This window comes from Lissotriton helveticus, chromosome 5_1 (genome assembly GCF_964261635.1).
Source record: "Lissotriton helveticus chromosome 5_1, aLisHel1.1, whole genome shotgun sequence".
In the NCBI taxonomy this organism is placed as follows: Eukaryota; Metazoa; Chordata; class Amphibia; order Caudata; family Salamandridae; genus Lissotriton; species Lissotriton helveticus.
This window is the reverse complement of record NC_136065.1, coordinates 246,701,672-246,721,764: the sequence shown is the minus strand read 5'-3', so window position 1 is coordinate 246,721,764 and position 20,093 is coordinate 246,701,672.

Genomic DNA, 20,093 nt, shown 5'->3' with positions numbered 1-20,093 from the left:
CAGCAGACTTAGTAAAAGTTAAGTACATAAGTAACAGTAAAAACAACAAAAATATTTATCCGGCAAGAATATTTTTTAATCATAAAGGGTTGATATCATTTATACAAAAAAGTACACAGTAGAAAAATCAAACACAATGCATCATATTTAAAACGAATAAAATAATGTAAAAAACTCAAGATGCACACTACAGAAAGAGAAAATTATAAAAATGTTCAAGAGGAACAGTTGTCGACGCGGCGTTTCGGTACAGTGTTAAAAACCTTCATCAGGACAGTTTCTGTTAAAGAAACAACAAAATTACTGTGTGTTTGGTTTACATATATCATCATTTTTAAAAAAGAATTACAGACAAGCTGTTATAACCCAAACCATAATTCAAAACTGTTTGTTTTACATATTTTAGTCTTGTTTATTCTTCACATTATTGCACTGCAACAAGAGGCCAACACAAAAAGTAATCGGGCAATGAATCGAGGGAGGTTTACGTTATTGGTATCATGAAAAAGGTGGGGGTAACTGAAGGAGTGCTAAACACTACTATTAAGGAATTACATATATCCTTATTCTCAATATACATGGTAAGGAAATGCTTACCTCGGTCATGTTACGGACGCTTTTTTTTGGAAATTGCGAGATTTGAGAGACAAACTTTATTGTATGTTACGGGGACATCCGTGGCGGCTTATAAGCCTTAAAACCACCGCACTATAGTTAGGGAGAGTCAAAATAATATTGTTTGGTCAAGTGCAGTTATGCAAATTATAATGGACCGAATTGAAGATATTGGCACCCGTTTACTTGGTAAAGAGGTGGTATCTGGGTACAATTCAGATGCAAATGTATAGACAAATTTTTTTTAAAAATACATTTATTAGTAATAAACCATGTTCAAAAGCGTCCTACTGACAATAACGTAAGGGCATTAGGAGGTATTCTCATAAATGCATTAAAAGGTCCTATACTATGCGCTCCCAATCTTCTCTGCTATTTAACCCTTGCCTGACACTATTAAACTTAGACATATAAAATTGCTCACGCTTCTTTCTTTTCTGGTTAAGGTCACCGCCTCTCGTTGTGATGGTGACAATTTCAAGGCAGCACCACTTAAGGTCACAGATGTTGTGTTTCGCCTTGCACCAGTGTTCTGTAAGCGGTGCCCCTTTCTTATTGGTGCGGAGGGCTGACCTATGTTCATTCATCCTGATGCGAATTTCTCTAGAGGTCTCCCCTATGTATATGAAATTGCAGGGGCAGCGGATCAAATATATAACATTTTTAGTCCTGCAATTCATAAAACTTTTGGGTTTACAGGTTGCGTTATTATTGGTGATGGTGCTGCCGCGGATAATATCGTTGCAATTACTGCAACCAGAGCAAGGGAAAGTTCCAGTTGGCAAAGGGGCATGGTCAATACATGGCTGCTCATGTCTTTTAGGTTCACTATATGTGTGCACGAGGTTATTATGAATCGTGCAGTTTCGTCGGAAAGAGAACATGGGTTTAGGAAGTCGACTCTGATGTTTGTCGCTTACTAGATGCCAGTTTCTGTTAATTATGTTCTTGAGTTTGTTGGTGACATGGTTAAAGTTAGTTACAAAGATAATAGGTTTAGGGGAATCATCTCTGTTTGTCTTACCATTGAAAAGACTTTCTCGATCATAATATTTCGCACGTTTGTATGCATGCCTAACCATTCTTCTCGGGTACCCTCGTTCGATGAATTTAGTTTTTAATATGGCTGCATGTTTGTCAAAGTCTTGGATGGTAGTGCAGTTTCTTTTAAGCCTAAGAAATTGGCCAAATGGGATGTTGTTGACCTGGCAGGGGGGATGGTTACTTGTGTAGTGTAACATAGTATTCCTGGCTGAAGGCTTGGTGAAAAGTTCGACATTTAGGACACCGTTAACATGTTTGATGATAATGTCCAAAAATTCACAGCTTTGAGAGTCGAAATGTGATGTGAATTTGAGGTTATCATCACCTAGGTTGAGCCAAGCAATAAACTCAATGAGAGTCTCGCTTGTGCCTGTCCAAATAAAAAAAACATCATCGATGTAGCGGGACCACATCGATACGTTTTCAAAGAATGGGGAAACCTGGTTGTATATATGTTTCTCTTCAAATTGTGATACATACAAGCAGGCCAGACTTGGAGCACAGGTAGCCCCCATGCTGGTCCCCTTGATTTGACGATATAAGTCCTTATTGAATAAAAATAAATTATGTTTAAGGACCAAGGTAACACAGTCAATGATGAAAAGTTCATGTGCGGTATGATCCCTGTCCTCAGAGTTGAGCATAGAGTTGATCATGCTAATAGTATCGTCTTGGGGTATATTTGTATATAACGCCTCGATATCCAGAGTGACTAGCATCTGGGTATCGGGGTTATATTCCACACCTTCTAGTTTCTGAATAATGGCCGTGGTGTCTTTAATGTAGGCCTTTTGGGCTATCACGAGAGGCTGTAGAAAAATGTCAGCATACTTGCTGAGTGGTTCGGTTAGGGAGCCTATGCTGGACACAATTGGCCGCATGGGAGGATTGGTAAAATCTTTGTGGACTTTAGGTAGCCCATACAAAGCCGGAATGGTAGGGTTCAGATTGTTTAGAAATGAGAACTCTTCCTCACATATAATCTCATCATCTTTTGCTTGAGTTAGAAGGGTATTAATACTTGTTTTGAGTGAAGCCCAAGCTTGCATGTTTGCTGCTTCGTAATGGTCTTTATTCTGTAATAGTAAATGCATCCTATTGATGTAATCGGTGGTGTCCATGATTACAATGCCACCACCTTTATCTGCTGGTTTAATAGTAAGGTTGGTGTTTTCTCGCAGGGCATGGAGTGCCAATGATTCATCTTTGCTGAGGTTAAAATTGATCCACTGTTTTTGTTTAAGTAAGTCATCTACGCTTTTATCTACAATACGCTCAAAGACTTCAATGTCTTTAGGAACCATGTTAATATTAGGTGTCCATGTGGACTTATTTTTAAGGCCAGATCTATTACTGTTGGTGTGCCTATCCTTGCCATCAAAAAAAATGGACAATCTTATTTTTCTGAAGAGGCCTTGAAGGTCTCTTTCAAGTGAGTATCTGTCCACTGTGGAAGATATAGCAAAACCCAGGCCTTTCTCTAGGAGTGTGATTTCATGGTTACTCAATACATATTTGGAAAGGTTGATTATAGGGGCTTTCTTGGAACTATTTAGTCCCAATGCTTCTGACTCCTTGTATGAGGACGTCGTAGGAATGGGGGTGTGGAGTTGTAATTCCCACGACCCCTTCCTCTCCCTCTCGGGGGACCTGAATTTTGATGGCGCTGTTCCAAAAAAGAGAGCCCTTCTTGGTTTGGGCCTGTTGTTGTTTCCCTCTCTTTGGTGTTTCTGTTGTCATTGGAGTATTCACCCTCTGAGTCTGTGCTGCTGTATGATTGATCAAAAAATCTGACCTTTTTTGGGGGGAAATTTCTTGGTTGATTTTGCCATTGTTTACGTTGTGGATTGTTGTCTCTAGGTCTGTCTTAGAAGTCTCTCTGAAGGTAAGGATACACGTATTCTAGATTGTAATTAGCAATGTCTTTGCGCAGTTTATTACTCTTTTTATTAATCAGATAGTCATTATAGCCTGCAACATCTTTATTTATTTCATCTAATTTTTGTTTTGCATCTAGCAGGGCAGTATTATCATTAAGTTTTGTTTCTAACTCTTCTATTTCTTTACGCTCAAAGACTAAAACCTCGTGGGCAGTTTCAATGATTAACAGTATCCAATCGCGGCTACAACGGTTTGCCACCAAGGTCCAGTTTTCAATGAACCTTCTGTTATTGATAAAAATTCCTGGTTCATTGACCACCTGCAACCCTTTAGGAATAATACCCTTTTTGCAGTATTCAACTAGGTATTCGGCGTGTAATTCAGCTCTAACGACCTTCTTTTTTAGGTTCCATAATGTCCGCCATTCTTCCTCATCATGTTTATCGAGGCGAACTGTGGAAATATTTTTAGTTGGAGGACCATTAATAATTTTGTTAAATTGGTCTTCTGTGTAGCTCAATGTTTTGAACCCTTCCATAAAGGTGTTCGGTATTAACGCCCACACAGGGTCTGTTGGATAGGATTTGAGTGAACTGCCTCCTCAGCAAAAATGCTGAGTAAAAATAAGTAACAATGAAGGAGGCCCCCTACTGGTAATGATTATGGACCAGGGGAGAACAAAGAACAAAAGAAATGGGGTCCTATGGGGAACCACAAAGAGTGGTATCAGTGGGAAAACTACCCGTGTTTAGTCGCACCTTAGTCAATGATACCAATCACACAATGGACAAAGAAACCTCAAGATGTTCAGTTGTGTTTACCTTCTAGTAATCAAAGTAAAACATTTGGTTGGACCTGTTATATAATATTCAAAGTGATGCATGCAGCAGACTTAGTAAAAGTTAAGTACATAAGTAACAGTAAAAACAACAAAAATATTTATCCGGCAAGAATATTTTTTAATCATAAAGGGTTGATATCATTTATACAAAAAAGTACACAGTAGAAAAATCAAACACAATGCATCATATTTAAAACGAATAAAATAATGTAAAAAACTCAAGATGCACACTACAGAAAGAGAAAATGATAAAAATGTTCAAGAGGAACAGTTGTCGACGCGGCGTTTCGGTACAGTGTTAAAAACCTTCATCAGGACAGTTTCTGTTAAAGAAACAACAAAATTACTGTGTGTTTGGTTTACATATATCATCATTTTTTAAAAAAAATTACAGACAAGCTGTTATAACCCAAACCATAATTCCAAACTGTTTGTTTTACATATTTTAGTCTTGTTTATTCTTCACATTATTGCACTGCAACAAGAGGCCAACACAAAAAGTAATCGGGCAATGAATCGAGGGAGGTTTACGTTATTGGTATCATGAAAAAGGTGGGGGTAACTGAAGGAGTGCTAAACACTACTATTAAGGAATTACATATATCCTTATTCTCAATATACATGGTAAGGAAATGCTTACCTCGGTCATGTTACGGACGCTTTTTTTTGGAAATTGCGAGATTTGAGAGACAAACTTTATTGTATGTTACGGGGACATCCGTGGCGGCTTATAAGCCTTAAAACCACCGCACTATAGTTAGGGAGAGTCAAAATAATATTGTTTGGTCAAGTGCAGTTATGCAAATTATAATGGACCGAATTGAAGATATTGGCACCCGTTTACTTGGTAAAGAGGTGGTATCTGGGTACAATTCAGATGCAAATGTATAGACAAATTTTTAAAAAAAATACATTTATTAGTAATAAACCATGTTCAAAAGCGTCTCTTTGTATAGAGAATAGGCGTTTGGTCTTTATATTCCTACTGACAATAACGTAAGGGCATTAGGAGGTATTCTCATAAATGCATTAAAAGGTCCTATACTATGCGCTCCCAATCTTCTCTGCTATTTAACCCTTGCCTGACACTATTAAACTTAGACATATAAAATTGCTCACGCTTCTTTCTTTTCTGGTTAAGGTCACCGCCTCTCGTTGTGATGGTGACAATTTCAAGGCAGCACCACTTAAGGTCACAGATGTTGTGTTTCGCCTTGCACCAGTGTTCTGTAAGCGGTGCCCCTTTCTTATTGGTGCGGAGGGCTGACCTATGTTCATTCATCCTGATGCGAATTTCTCTAGAGGTCTCCCCTATGTATATGAAATTGCAGGGGCAGCGGATCAAATATATAACATTTTTAGTCCTGCAATTCATAAAACTTTTGGGTTTACAGGTTGCGTTATTATTGGTGATGGTGCTGCCGCGGATAATATCGTTGCAATTACTGCAACCAGAGCAAGGGAAAGTTCCAGTTGGCAAAGGGGCATGGTCAATACATGGCTGCTCATGTCTTTTAGGTTCACTATATGTGTGCACGAGGTTATTATGAATCGTGCAGTTTCGTCGGAAAGAGAACATGGGTTTAGGAAGTCGACTCTGATGTTTGTCGCTTACTAGATGCCAGTTTCTGTTAATTATGTTCTTGAGTTTGTTGGTGACATGGTTAAAGTTAGTTACAAAGATAATAGGTTTAGGGGAATCATCTCTGTTTGTCTTACCATTGAAAAGACTTTCTCGATCATAATATTTCGCACGTTTGTATGCATGCCTAACCATTCTTCTCGGGTACCCTCGTTCGATGAATTTAGTTTTTAATATGGCTGCATGTTTGTCAAAGTCTTGGATGGTAGTGCAGTTTCTTTTAAGCCTAAGAAATTGGCCAAATGGGATGTTGTTGACCTGGCAGGGGGGATGGTTACTTGTGTAGTGTAACATAGTATTCCTGGCTGAAGGCTTGGTGAAAAGTTCGACATTTAGGACACCGTTAACATGTTTGATGATAATGTCCAAAAATTCACAGCTTTGAGAGTCGAAATGTGATGTGAATTTGAGGTTATCATCACCTAGGTTGAGCCAAGCAATAAACTCAATGAGAGTCTCGCTTGTGCCTGTCCAAATAAAAAAAACATCATCGATGTAGCGGGACCACATCGATACGTTTTCAAAGAATGGGGAAACCTGGTTGTATATATGTTTCTCTTCAAATTGTGATACATACAAGCAGGCCAGACTTGGAGCACAGGTAGCCCCCATGCTGGTCCCCTTGATTTGACGATATAAGTCCTTATTGAATAAAAATAAATTATGTTTAAGGACCAAGGTAACACAGTCAATGATGAAAAGTTCATGTGCGGTATGATCCCTGTCCTCAGAGTTGAGCATAGAGTTGATCATGCTAATAGTATCGTCTTGGGGTATATTTGTATATAACGCCTCGATATCCAGAGTGACTAGCATCTGGGTATCGGGGTTATATTCCACACCTTCTAGTTTCTGAATAATGGCCGTGGTGTCTTTAATGTAGGCCTTTTGGGCTATCACGAGAGGCTGTAGAAAAATGTCAGCATACTTGCTGAGTGGTTCGGTTAGGGAGCCTATGCTGGACACAATTGGCCGCATGGGAGGATTGGTAAAATCTTTGTGGACTTTAGGTAGCCCATACAAAGCCGGAATGGTAGGGTTCAGATTGTTTAGAAATGAGAACTCTTCCTCACATATAATCTCATCATCTTTTGCTTGAGTTAGAAGGGTATTAATACTTGTTTTGAGTGAAGCCCAAGCTTGCATGTTTGCTGCTTCGTAATGGTCTTTATTCTGTAATAGTAAATGCATCCTATTGATGTAATCGGTGGTGTCCATGATTACAATGCCACCACCTTTATCTGCTGGTTTAATAGTAAGGTTGGTGTTTTCTCGCAGGGCATGGAGTGCCAATGATTCATCTTTGCTGAGGTTAAAATTGATCCACTGTTTTTGTTTAAGTAAGTCATCTACGCTTTTATCTACAATACGCTCAAAGACTTCAATGTCTTTAGGAACCATGTTAATATTAGGTGTCCATGTGGACTTATTTTTAAGGCCAGATCTATTACTGTTGGTGTGCCTATCCTTGCCATCAAAAAAAATGGACAATCTTATTTTTCTGAAGAGGCCTTGAAGGTCTCTTTCAAGTGAGTATCTGTCCACTGTGGAAGATATAGCAAAACCCAGGCCTTTCTCTAGGAGTGTGATTTCATGGTTACTCAATACATATTTGGAAAGGTTGATTATAGGGGCTTTCTTGGAACTATTTAGTCCCAATGCTTCTGACTCCTTGTATGAGGACGTCGTAGGAATGGGGGTGTGGAGTTGTAATTCCCACGACCCCTTCCTCTCCCTCTCGGGGGACCAGAATTTTGATGGCGCTGTTCCAAAAAAGAGAGCCCTTCTTGGTTTGGGCCTGTTGTTGTTTCCCTCTCTTTGGTGTTTCTGTTGTCATTGGAGTATTCACCCTCTGAGTCTGTGCTGCTGTATGATTGATCAAAAAATCTGACCTTTTTTTTGGGGACATTTCTTGGTTGATTTTGCCATTGTTTACGTTGTGGATTGTTGTCTCTAGGTCTGTCATAGAAGTCTCTCTGAAGGTAAGGATACACGTATTCTAGATTGTAATTAGCAATGTCTTTGCGCAGTTTATTACTCTTTTTATTAATCAGATAGTCATTATAGCCTGCAACATCTTTATTTATTTCATCTAATTTTTGTTTTGCATCTAGCAGGGCAGTATTATCATTAAGTTTTGTTTCTAACTCTTCTATTTCTTTACGCTCAAAGACTAAAACCTCGTGGGCAGTTTCAATGATTAACAGTATCCAATCGCGGCTACAACGGTTTGCCACCAAGGTCCAGTTTTCAATGAACCTTCTGTTATTGATAAAAATTCCTGGTTCATTGACCACCTACAACCCTTTAGGAATAATACCCTTTTTGCAGTATTCAACTAGGTATTCGGCGTGTAATTCAGCTCTAACGACCTTCTTTTTTAGGTTCCATAATGTCCGCCATTCTTCCTCATCATGTTTATCGAGGCGAACTGTGGAAATATTTTTAGTTGGAGGACCATTAATAATTTTGTTAAATTGGTCTTCTGTGTAGCTCAATGTTTTGAACCCTTCCATAAAGGTGTTCGGTATTAACGCCCACACAGGGTCTGTTGGATAGGATTTGAGTGAACTGCCTCCTCAGCAAAAATGCTGAGTAAAAATAAGTAACAATGAAGGAGGCCCCCTACTGGTAATGATTATGGACCAGGGGAGAACAAAGAACAAAAGAAATGGGGTCCTATGGGGAACCACAAAGAGTGGTATCAGTGGGAAAACTACCCGTGTTTAGTCGCACCTTAGTCAATGATACCAATCACACAATGGACAAAGAAACCTCAAGATGTTCAGTTGTGTTTACCTTCTAGTAATCAAAGTAAAACATTTGGTTGGACCTGTTATATAATATTCAAAGTGATGCATGCAGCAGACTTAGTAAAAGTTAAGTACATAAGTAACAGTAAAAACAACAAAAATATTTATCCGGCAAGAATATTTTTTAATCATAAAGGGTTGATATCATTTATACAAAAAAGTACACAGTAGAAAAATCAAACACAATGCATCATATTTAAAACGAATAAAATAATGTAAAAAACTCAAGATGCACACTACAGAAAGAGAAAATGATAAAAATGTTCAAGAGGAACAGTTGTCGACGCGGCGTAAAGTTTTTCGCGAGTCAATTCGCGTCCTTCTGTCCGCACATTAGAAACTTTCTGTTAAACCCGTAACTAAGCATTTGCTGTTGCATGTTACGCCTTAAAGGACCACATTTGCAAAAGAACCACATAGTTGGTAAATTACTCAGCCATGCGTGCTTGTTCATCCAGAATTGTTATGTGATCGGACTAGTACCAGGGTACATCCCTACGGGAAAAATTCCGGGAAATTCTATTCATTCGCCAAGTGGCTAAATCCAACCGCCTCCTATGTATTTGCTGAAGTATAGAAACAAGCATTTGCAATGCAATAGGTCTCGCATTAGGAAAGTTTGAGCTATTGGTCTTGTAAATGACAATTTTTTTATTTATGTGTTGGTTTTGAAATAGCTAAATTAATAGCTTTGTCATTTACAATGCCAATAGTTATAACTTTTGCAAATGTGACACCTATAGCATTTGTAATGCAACATGTTTTGTATTTACGTGACTTAGATGTATTGATATTACAAATTACAATGGCTTTTAATTTTTTTAAATAATTAATACTTAAATAAAAGTGATTGTAATTTATAATGGCAATAGCTTAAACTTTTGTAAATAACTTTTTTGAAGATTATGTTCAGTGTATTTTATTGTGACGAAAATCCAAGAACAGAAGTGAAATATTAACATCTTTTTGTGACATTTGTAATAAAGCTTGAAACATTGAGAGAAAATATTTGAACCAGTTGTTGTTGAATGGTTGTGCAGATTGATGCTGGGGTGGCGCTGAGTGATGCTGTGGTGGTGCTGAGTGGTGCTGTGGTGATGCTGAGTGGTGCTGAGTGATGCTGGGGTGGTGCTGAGTGATGCTGTGGTGGTGCTGAGTGATGCTGTGGTGGTGGTGAGTGGTGCTGTGGTGGTGCTGAGTGGTGCTGTGGTGGTGCTGAGTGATAATGTGGTGGCACTGAGTGATGCTGTGGTGGCGCTGAGTGGTGCTATGGTGGCGCTGAGTGGTGCTGTGGTGGTGCTGAGTGATGCTGTGGTGGTGCTGAGTGATGCTGTGGTGGTGCTGAGTGGTGCTGTGGTGGTGCTGAGTGATGCTGTGGTGGTGCTGAGTGATAATGTGGTGGTGCTGAGTGATAATGTGGTGGTGCTGAGTGATGCTGGGGTAGCGCTGAGTGATGATGTGGTGATGCAGAGGGCAGAAAGGCACAAAAAGCGAGTCTAACAGAGGGCAGAAGGGCAGAAAACTAATGGAAAAAACGAGTCTAACAGAGGGCAGAAGGGCACAAAAAACGAGTCTAAAAGAGGGCAGAAGGGCAGAAAAACAAGGGAAAACGAGTCTAACAGTGGGCAGAAGGGCACAAAAAACGAGTCTAACATGGGGCAGAAAGGCACAAAAAGCGAGTCTAACAGAGGGCAGAAGGGCAGAAAAACAAGGGAAAAACGAGTCTAACAGAGGGCAGAAGGGCACAAAAAACGAGTCTAACAGGGGGCAGAAAGGCACAAAAAAACAAGTCTAACAGAGGGCAGAAAGGCACAAAAAACAAGTCTAACAGAGGGCATAAGGGCAGAAAAAAAGGGAAAAATTAGTCTAACAGAGGGCAGAAAGGCACTAAAAACGAGTTTAATAGAGGGCAGAAAGGCACAAAAAACTAGTCTAACAGAGGGCAAAAGGGCAGAAAACAAGGGAAAATGAGTCTAACAGAGGGCAGAAAGGCACAAAAAAACGAGTCTAACAGAGGGCAGAAAGGCACAAAAACGAGTCTAACAGAGGGCAGAAAGGCACAAAAAACGAGTTTACAACCTCTATGCAGACCGCAGTGCCACCATGGTTTGTTTTTACTTTGTCAGCCCAACTTACACCAGTAGGTGGGAGTCGAGCAGCAGGTATCGTCATAGAAGGGCCCCTAAAGACACGAACAATAAAAACAAGAACATCGCCGAAAGAAATAATGAAAAGCGGCCGGGAAATGCGCATTCCTTTGTACTGTGAAGCAGGGGGCGGGGGAGCGGATCCCTTTGAAGTGAAGCTCACGGCCTCGCGGCCGTGAAAGTGAAAGCAGGGATATAATTAGGGCCGAGGAGAAGTGAGGAAGAGCGCGCACTCCGCACGCTGGGGAAGCAACAGATGCCTGTGGGAGGGCGGCTGATGGCTTTGATGTGGACGCGCTTTCCGCACGAGTGCACCACATGAACTGTCCAAAATCCGCAATGGTTTAAGACCTTGGTTTGCCCACTATACTCTCGTCTATTTATCCCTTGCGGGATATAATAGTCGAGACCTAAAAAGTGCAATATTTACAGTACCAATTGCTTAAACGAAAAAAGTGCTCCAGTGCCCCATAGTCTTATGAAGGAGACGCAGTGCAGGTGATCACATAGGAGAAAGAAGGAAGAAGCTAAGTCCCAAGTGATAATCAAAAGTGATAGTGAAGGGTCTCTTCCTTTGCTCCTGTGAAAATAAACACAAAAAAGATAGTATCAATAAAAACATACAATTAAAACATTCCAATCTTATTTACACAAATTGCATCATACTGACTAATTTTGAAGCATCATTCGATATTCTGAGTCAGATTTCTATACATTGAGGTAATTTTTAATAATATCTGAAAATAGGCTACCAAGACTACTGTTCCCCGAATTAGTCTGCATACAGATGAGTTGCTAATTCCTCATCGAGGTTGTGTCCTCCCAGGAACTTGTCTCTAATTCAATTATCCATTTCGCTTCCCTCTTCCTCAGACTCAGCTCCCTATTGCCCCCTCTTTTGTTTGGAACAATATGCTCAACTGCAAAGAAACTGAGTAAGGAATTGTCCGAATTGTGTTTGTCCTGGAAATGTCTAGCGATAGGATAATGTGGATCGTGATTAGTGATGGCTCGCAGATGTTCCTGTATGCGTTTTTTAACCATACACGTTGTGCTCCCTACGTATCTTAATTTGCAGGGGCACTCCAGGACATACACTGCAAAAGTGGTACTGCAGGTCAAGAATTGGCCAATGGCTCTTTGCCTGTTGGTACCTGGTGTTGTAAATTCTTTGACCATTCTGCTAGATTTACACGCCCTGCAGTGTCCACACGGATAGAATCCTTTAAGATTATGTACGTTCATGGTCCTATTGTCTGATATGTCACCTCTAACTAAGAGGTCTCACAGGCTTTTACCCCTCCGGTATGTTATGGATGGTCTCTCACCTATCATTTGCCCTATGACGCTGTCTGTTTGGAGAATTCCCCAGTTCTTATTGAGGCTCTTTTGTACCTTACCGGAGTCATGATTGAATGTGGTGATAAGTCTAGTTATCATTTCCTTCCCTGTCTCTCTGTTCCTCTCCTCAAGTGTTGAGCTTCTTAATGTCTCTGAGACCTTTTGGGTTGCTTTTTTCAGCACCCATTCCGGGTAGCCGCGCTCCTTGAATCTTTCCATCATTCGGACATGCTCTGCTCTGTAGAGTTCCTCCGCGCTACAATTTCTCTTTGCTCTCAGTAACTCCCCATATTGAATGCTCCATTTGAGCGCATCTGGGTGAGCACTGAGGGCATGTAGGAGGCTATTACCCGCTGTTTGCTTCCTATGGAGACTAGTCGCTAAACACCCATTTTGCACCATCACAACTATGTCCAAAAATTCTACTTGGCTCTTACTTATGGTGGATGTAAGTATTATGTTGTATGTGTTGATATTAAGTTTTTCTATGAACTGAGTTGCTTCCATCTCTGAACCATTCCAAACAATGAACAAGTCATCGATGTACCTTAGCCAGACCTCAACATGGTTGGAGCCCGAACTAAGGTTAACTTCATTTCTTATTTCTTCCTCCCACTTGCCCAAAAAGAGATTCGCAAAACTTGGTGCAAAAGCTGAACCCATTGCGGTACCCCGCACCTGTCTGTACAGATCTCCATCGAACATAAAGATGTTATTTGTAAGGCATGTTTTGATCATCTCTACGATCATATTAGTATGTTGTAGAAAACACATGTCACGTGATTCTAGATAATGTAGGCATGCTCGTATACCTTGATTGTGATCTATGATAGTATACAATGGGCTTACATCGAGAGTTATCAAGGTACATTCTTCAGACCATTGGATACTGTCTATTTTGTTTAAAAAATCCTTAGTATCCTTGATGTAGGATGGCAATCGTGTTACATAGTCTTTTAAGAAGTGATCTATATATTTCGACATATTCACATTAACACTTCCCATTGATGACACTATGGGTCTACCTGGTGGATTTGTGGGATCTTTATGTATCTTTGATAGAAGATAAATTATTTAATGCTGCATACCGTTCTGACCGTGTAATACCAATTGAGCTTTCAAGCAAAATGTCCATATATATTCGAATGATTGAAGTGACATAAGATTTTACCCTTTCAAAATGGCGGTGAAAAAGACATGAATTAATGTTTTGACTTGATATCCCTTCTCTATGTTTACTGCTGTGTAACTCATGTATTAAGGCACGGTTGTTTTACTGCAATTTATTGCGTGATCAAGACACCACGGTGTTGAAACACGTAGCGGTGTTTGCGGTAATAAACCTTTGGTGAATAGCATCCTATCTCTGAATGTGCATATATATATATATATATATATATATATATATATATATATATATATATATATATATATATATATATATATAGGCGTCCTCTATGCCTTAAGTTATCATATGTATTTATACAGTAATTCCAGAGATTGCAAATTTTGTTGCCCCACATTTATATATTTACAAATATATTGTATTAAATGTCTGTATTTATACAGCAATAACTGATATGTATAATGTGGGGGTATAATCATTTTCACGTACCTCCAAATGTCCTTTTAAAATTGGTTGTATATATTGTTTGAAGAGTAGTATTTCCTCACTGTTGATGATCACATGATGCAGTCACATGGTGTTGGGGAGAGTACACAAACTAAGCATTCAAAAAGAGAATTGTTTGCTGTGGCCGTTATGTGATCAAGGGCTTTTCACGCCCAAAACGCATCATCTTTGACAAACTTGGCTAAAGAAATAAAACAGAACATCTTGCCAATTATTTGTGGTCTGTTCTTCTGCTTCGCCGGCTTTCCTGGCTGGAGGTGGTTCGAGGATCTGGTACTTGATGATCAAGCTCCTTCGTGGAGCGAAACGCGTCATGGACTGACATTATGTCTACTTATTTATTTTTGTGAAATAAATCCACTCTGCTTTTCACTTGAAAATTATCGTTCTTGTTTCCTGACTGCAGCGGAGTTTTTTTTGGAGTTATTCAAGAGGTCCTCACCTGGTTTACCTTGTCTTGGAATGGCGAGCAGGAACATAGGAACATTGTTGCATATATATATATATATATATATATATATATATATATATATATATATATATATATATATATATATATATATATATATATATATATATATGTCTTTATAATCTGGCAGGGTTCTAAGGCGTCCGCTGAAGATTTTGTCAAAAAGATCAACATCAATGATCTGAATCTTGAATTTACAGCCACTATAAATGATATTAAAGTTGATTTTCTTGATGTAGAAGTTTATATTGTTGATAACAAGAGCAAGACCAGGATGCATAGAAAAGTTACAGCAGGTAACTCCATTCTGCATGCCCAAAGTAATCATCCTCGCCACCTAATTAAAAGTATTCCATATGGGGAATTTTTAAGAATACAGAGAATTTGCAATAATGAGGTGGATTTAAATATCTGTCTGGAGGATTCATTTCAGAGATTTCTAGTCAGGGGCTATAATAAAAATGAGCTTATAAACTCCATGAACAAAGTGATGGCTAATGGCCCCATCTCTTCTGTTGAAACTTCGGTTGTTACTGATATTCCGGAAGAAATTGAACATAATGGGGCTGAGAAAACCAAAATTAGGCTTATCACTACTTTTAACTGCCAGGAACGTAAAATCAGGCAAATCTTGAAATCTAACTGCCCTGTCCTTAAGACAGATATCACTTTAGCCCCCTTATTGGAGGCCCATCCAGCGATAACATTTCGGAGAGCATCCTCTATGAGGGATGCCTTGGTTAAAAAAAGCCCTGAAGTTACTATAAAATCTAATTGGTTATCCAAAAGAAGTGGATTTTATAATCGCAGCTCTTGTAGAGCGTGTAAATTTGGAATTAACACTACAGAATATCATGAAGCATTCTCTGAGACTGTTAGTAAGATCAATAGTCTGTACACCTGTAAGACAGATCACGCAGTATATGTCTTACAATATACTTGCAATCTGCAGTACATTGGGAGTACTAAACTCCAGGTGTTTAACCGTATTTTACAGCATTTGCGGGCAATAGTTAATTCCGCTCCCAGTTATCCAGTGGCGCGTCATTTTAAATTAGTCCACAATAACAATCTTAATGACTTGAAATATTTTGTAATTGACGCGATTCCGGTCTCTAAAAGAGGAGGACATAGAGAAAAGAAACGGAGACAATTGGAGAGCCACTATATAGTACTCCTTAACAGCAAAGTCCCGTATGGTCTTAATATGGGGGAGGACCTTCACAACTTCCTATAATTTTTAAAATAACCAGAAATTATATTCTGCTTTTGAGAATTATACATATTAAAGTATTATTACTTCAGTATAGGTCCTCTTTAATGCCTCCTCCTATTTGCACTACCATCATGAAGCTTTTAGATTTACTGTTTAATATCATGTTTCTTTTAGCACGATTTTAAATTGGTTTTACTGTTCTTATAGTTTTACCAGTTTTTTACGTGCAGAGGGTGATCTTTTATAGCTAAGGGGACTTTAAAACTAGGAATGGAATTGTAACTGTCTTTTGTATTCTGTAATATGGATAACTTTATTTGTGTTTTGAATTCAACCTGTTTAGGTCTGTGAATATAATGCACTATATGTACTTTCTCAAATTCTTCTGCTGCTAACTGAAAGTCCGATTATGAATTAGCCAGTTCGGCACTAATTTGCACTTTATTGCACTTTGCACTTTGATAATTACCACACGTATGCTGCTTTTACTTGGAATGGTTCAAGTATTATTGCTCTATTTAGATTCGATTTGATTATTGCACTATTTTTGCACTTTCTTATATGTAGTGGTTTTTTATATACTGTGTTGTGTACCGTTGTGTCCGCCTTCATCAAATCTAATTGAGATGAACATAAAATATATATATATTAGCCATACTTATGTATTAGGGCACTTGCCCTTCATTGTTGCTGCTGTACTTTCCTATTTGATCAAATTTTCAAATTGGGATCCATACTTTTTTGATACAGTAGAAAAAGTTTAATATTTTTCTTCAGTGAGCATAAGTTAATGACAACTATGTATAACATGGTGTTATTTGTTATAGTCAATATAATGTATTACTATTGCCCACTCAAGATACAAGGTTAAGATTGGGGTAGTATGTTTTTTGTTTCCATGACAAGAAGAAGGTGGAGCTAGAAGGGATTGTTCACAGTATTTAAACCATATTTTTTCTCTGGGTATGTCATGTGATCAAGTACGGGTTCCCCGGACGAAATGCGTCATGCTGCTACCCATCTGTGGAATAAAGGCACTTTAATTTCTCATCATCCTCGTTGTGGTCTGTACCTGATTTCGTGTTTGCCTTTGGTTTCACGCACCTCGGGATTGTGGAGTTATATATATATATATATATATATATATATATATATTTTTTTTTTTTTGTTTTTTTGTTTACAAATGAAGCTTTACCCTCAGTGTATTGATCTTGTACAGGGGCGTAGCTATCAGTAGTGCAATCAAGACAGTACACTAGAGGTGGGAGGGTGCCCTCACAACATTTTTCAAACACAAAGTCTACATGGGGCTGCCTTTGTGTTTACACTCTGGGGTGAATGACAGGGGGAGGTTTATGGAGGGAGTAAAAGATGAAGGAGAAATGTAGCATAGAAATGGGATTAATGAACATGCGAAGGTGAAAGATAGAAAGGGGCAAAGGAGAGGAAAATGTAACAATGGGAGAAAGAGTTAAAGATCAGAGAGAAAGAGAAGCAAGATATGTAGGAGCACATGGGGCAAGGGCAGAGGAAAAACAAAGTGGCTAGAAATATGAATGTCAGGAGAGAAGGGAGGAATGTGATAAGGATGAGTGAGAGACACAAGATAGAGACAGAGGAAGGGCATAGGGAGGCCTCTTGAAAGGGAGGAAGAGGGTGAGAGAGGGGTGGAGATAGGATGAAGAGTACAGAGGTTGGATGGGGAATCACGATAGTCTTAAGCAGGGATGCAGTGCCATCCCTTAGTGTAGCAGGTGCAGTGCCAATGAGGGCCGGGGGTGTAATTGGCTATTGCAATCCAATTATATCCTTTTTAATACAGATCACTGGACCATTTCCCTTGCAGGCATTAGGGCTCATGACACCCCACCTATGCCGCTGTCCTCTGGGCTGGGTGCCTGGGTTGAATTAAGAGTCCCTTAAGTGCTGGGATCCTGTGTTTGGTAAGACTGTCTCCTGGGCTCGGTGCCTGCTCTGTCTGCACACGGGCATGCTGTCTTGGTACCCGCCCTTTGCATCCCTGGACCGTTTCCAGTTGGGTTGGCAGGAGACTGACCAGATGGGTCAACTGGCGGCCCACCAAGGCATCTCTGCAATAGAACTTCCCCCAGGAGTAATCTTAGAAAGTCAATACTTGTTGCCAGATGAAGTTTGGTTCTTCGGAAAATCAGGTGACTTTGTCCGGTTAACACCTTCATGTGGCGAATATTTTGTGCGGTCACTAGATCTCATGACCAGGGGCCCTGTCCCTGGGTGGATATCTTGTAACTGAAGCAGATGTGTCTTAACAGAAAGAGGCATCTGAATTGGAAGCTGTACCATGCTAGGTGCAAGCCTTCCAATGGAGGTTCCTGACTGTCAAGAGAGGGAATGGAAGCGGTTCCTTCACATGCAGGCCTCTGGAAATGGAGTCCATGTGACTTTGGAACTTTATGCTGGGAAACCAGGTTCAATTCTTGATGTCTGTTCAACATCCTGTGATTCTGGGCAAATCACTTAATCTCCCTGTGCTTCTGTAATGTAATAGATGCTCCTGTAAAGCGCTACAATACCTTTAGATCATGTTCACCCTATATGAAACTACAAAAAATATATTGCAAAATGTTGTGAGAACTCCCGTTTCCAGCCACTGCTCAAGACTGGAAGTGGAGCACAACCTAAGAATGGCAGAAGCAAGAATCCATCCACATATATTCTCTTTGGAGAAAAACAAGCACTCCCACCCCTGTGTTTTGGGAGTGTTTTTGCTAATCTATCCTAAATTTTGTTTTTAATGTGAAAAATAAAGCAACAATGTAATTTTTTGTGCTAATTTTTTTCTTGGAGACTTTGCATTTTAACTTTAGAATAAGCACATGCACTTCAAAAACTTCAGTTTACTAAACACTCTTACTTTATTTAATATTATTTGCCCTGTACAACCTGGGCTCTACAGGAGGGAATGGCCATCAATGATGCAGAGTGCCACCTTCCAGAACTTTTTTGTCAGGTGGTGGTGGCGGTGGGGGGGGCTCGACCTGTAAAAAGGTTTAGATGGGGGGGCTCGACTGACTAAAGTTTGAAGACCTCTGCTTTAGGGCATTGCAAAGGAGTTGAATTTTTGAATGATCTCTCAAGGAAACGTGCCTTCAGCAGCACATTGATCATACAGTTGTCAGGATGGGTCATTTACACACTATTTATTTGACTGCCCTTAATGCACTGTTTTTGCTGTTGTTTGGCAAACTGGTGCAATAGGCAGTGGATGACAAAATATCTAAGCTTTTATGTTATGCAAATGTCGGCTTTAGGTCTTGCCTAATTACAACGCATGCGCTGTCTGTTGTGAGAAATATTGTTAGCTTACAGTGGGCTTAGAGTCCTCCTATTGCTTCCCCTGAGTGGGTTCATTGTCTCAGTCATTTGCTTGCTTCTTATTTGTCAGTTGTGTAGGCTTCCAGTCCTCTTCTTTTGTTAGTCCCTCCATAGAACATGGACGCATTACTTGTGTTCTTCCACTGTTCATTTTCCAGGAAGTTATTTTTTCATTTTGGTTAAGTACTCCATGAGAGTGCATGATTTCCAGATGACTCACTAATGTGCTTCTCTTTCCCCTTCTGTGCTCTGTTGTGCTCTGTCTCTTGCATGTGTGATTCTCCCCTGCCCACTCCAATTAACTTGGCCATCTACTTTTCCACCTACTGCTCAATGTTGCAGTCTCTCTCTGTTTGTTTGCTACCCTCCTCTCATCCTTTATGTTGTTTTCCCCTCCCTCTCTGTTGCTCTCCCCATCCCATCCCCTTAAATTCCACCTGCCCTCCGTTATTGCTTCTTTCCCTCCGATCCACTTTACTCTTTCTGGCCCATGTTCCTCCATTTACGTCTGACTCCCAGAGAAGCTGAGGATATTTGGATATGCTTTGCGGGGGGCAAGAGGCCTGCACAGTTTTTGGAACAACTTTGCCAGGAAACAAATAGTGCAGTTCCGCGTCTAAAGGGACGCAATGGCGCCAACACTTGGGGTGTGCTCCTGCCCTCGTAAAGACTCTCCAGAATGAATGCTGCAAAGGAGTAAAGCGGTCACTCCTCAATTCTGTCCCCAACTTTTTGATTTGACTCCAAAAACCCCACAGTTTTACAACACCACCATTGTTCGTTCTTGTTTACGAGACAGTGTTTAGATGAAGGCCTAGCCGGCTGTGCACCACAGTGCTTTAAGTGGGGTTAAAAAGGTGGCAGGTCGCGGTCTCTAAAAGGGCCATGGCCTAAGTATTTAAGGATATGTCTTGAAACATGTGAACTACAATCCTGTGAATTACACAGCATGCTGCCTGACCACCATCTAGGTGTCACTTGGTGAGATTTCTGGTGTTTCATCCAGACATATCACAACAACAACATGTGCCTAAAACACGCCAGACCTAGTGGCTTTCGGAGTGGATGTTAGCAGTTTGATATAAATGAGTAACAAC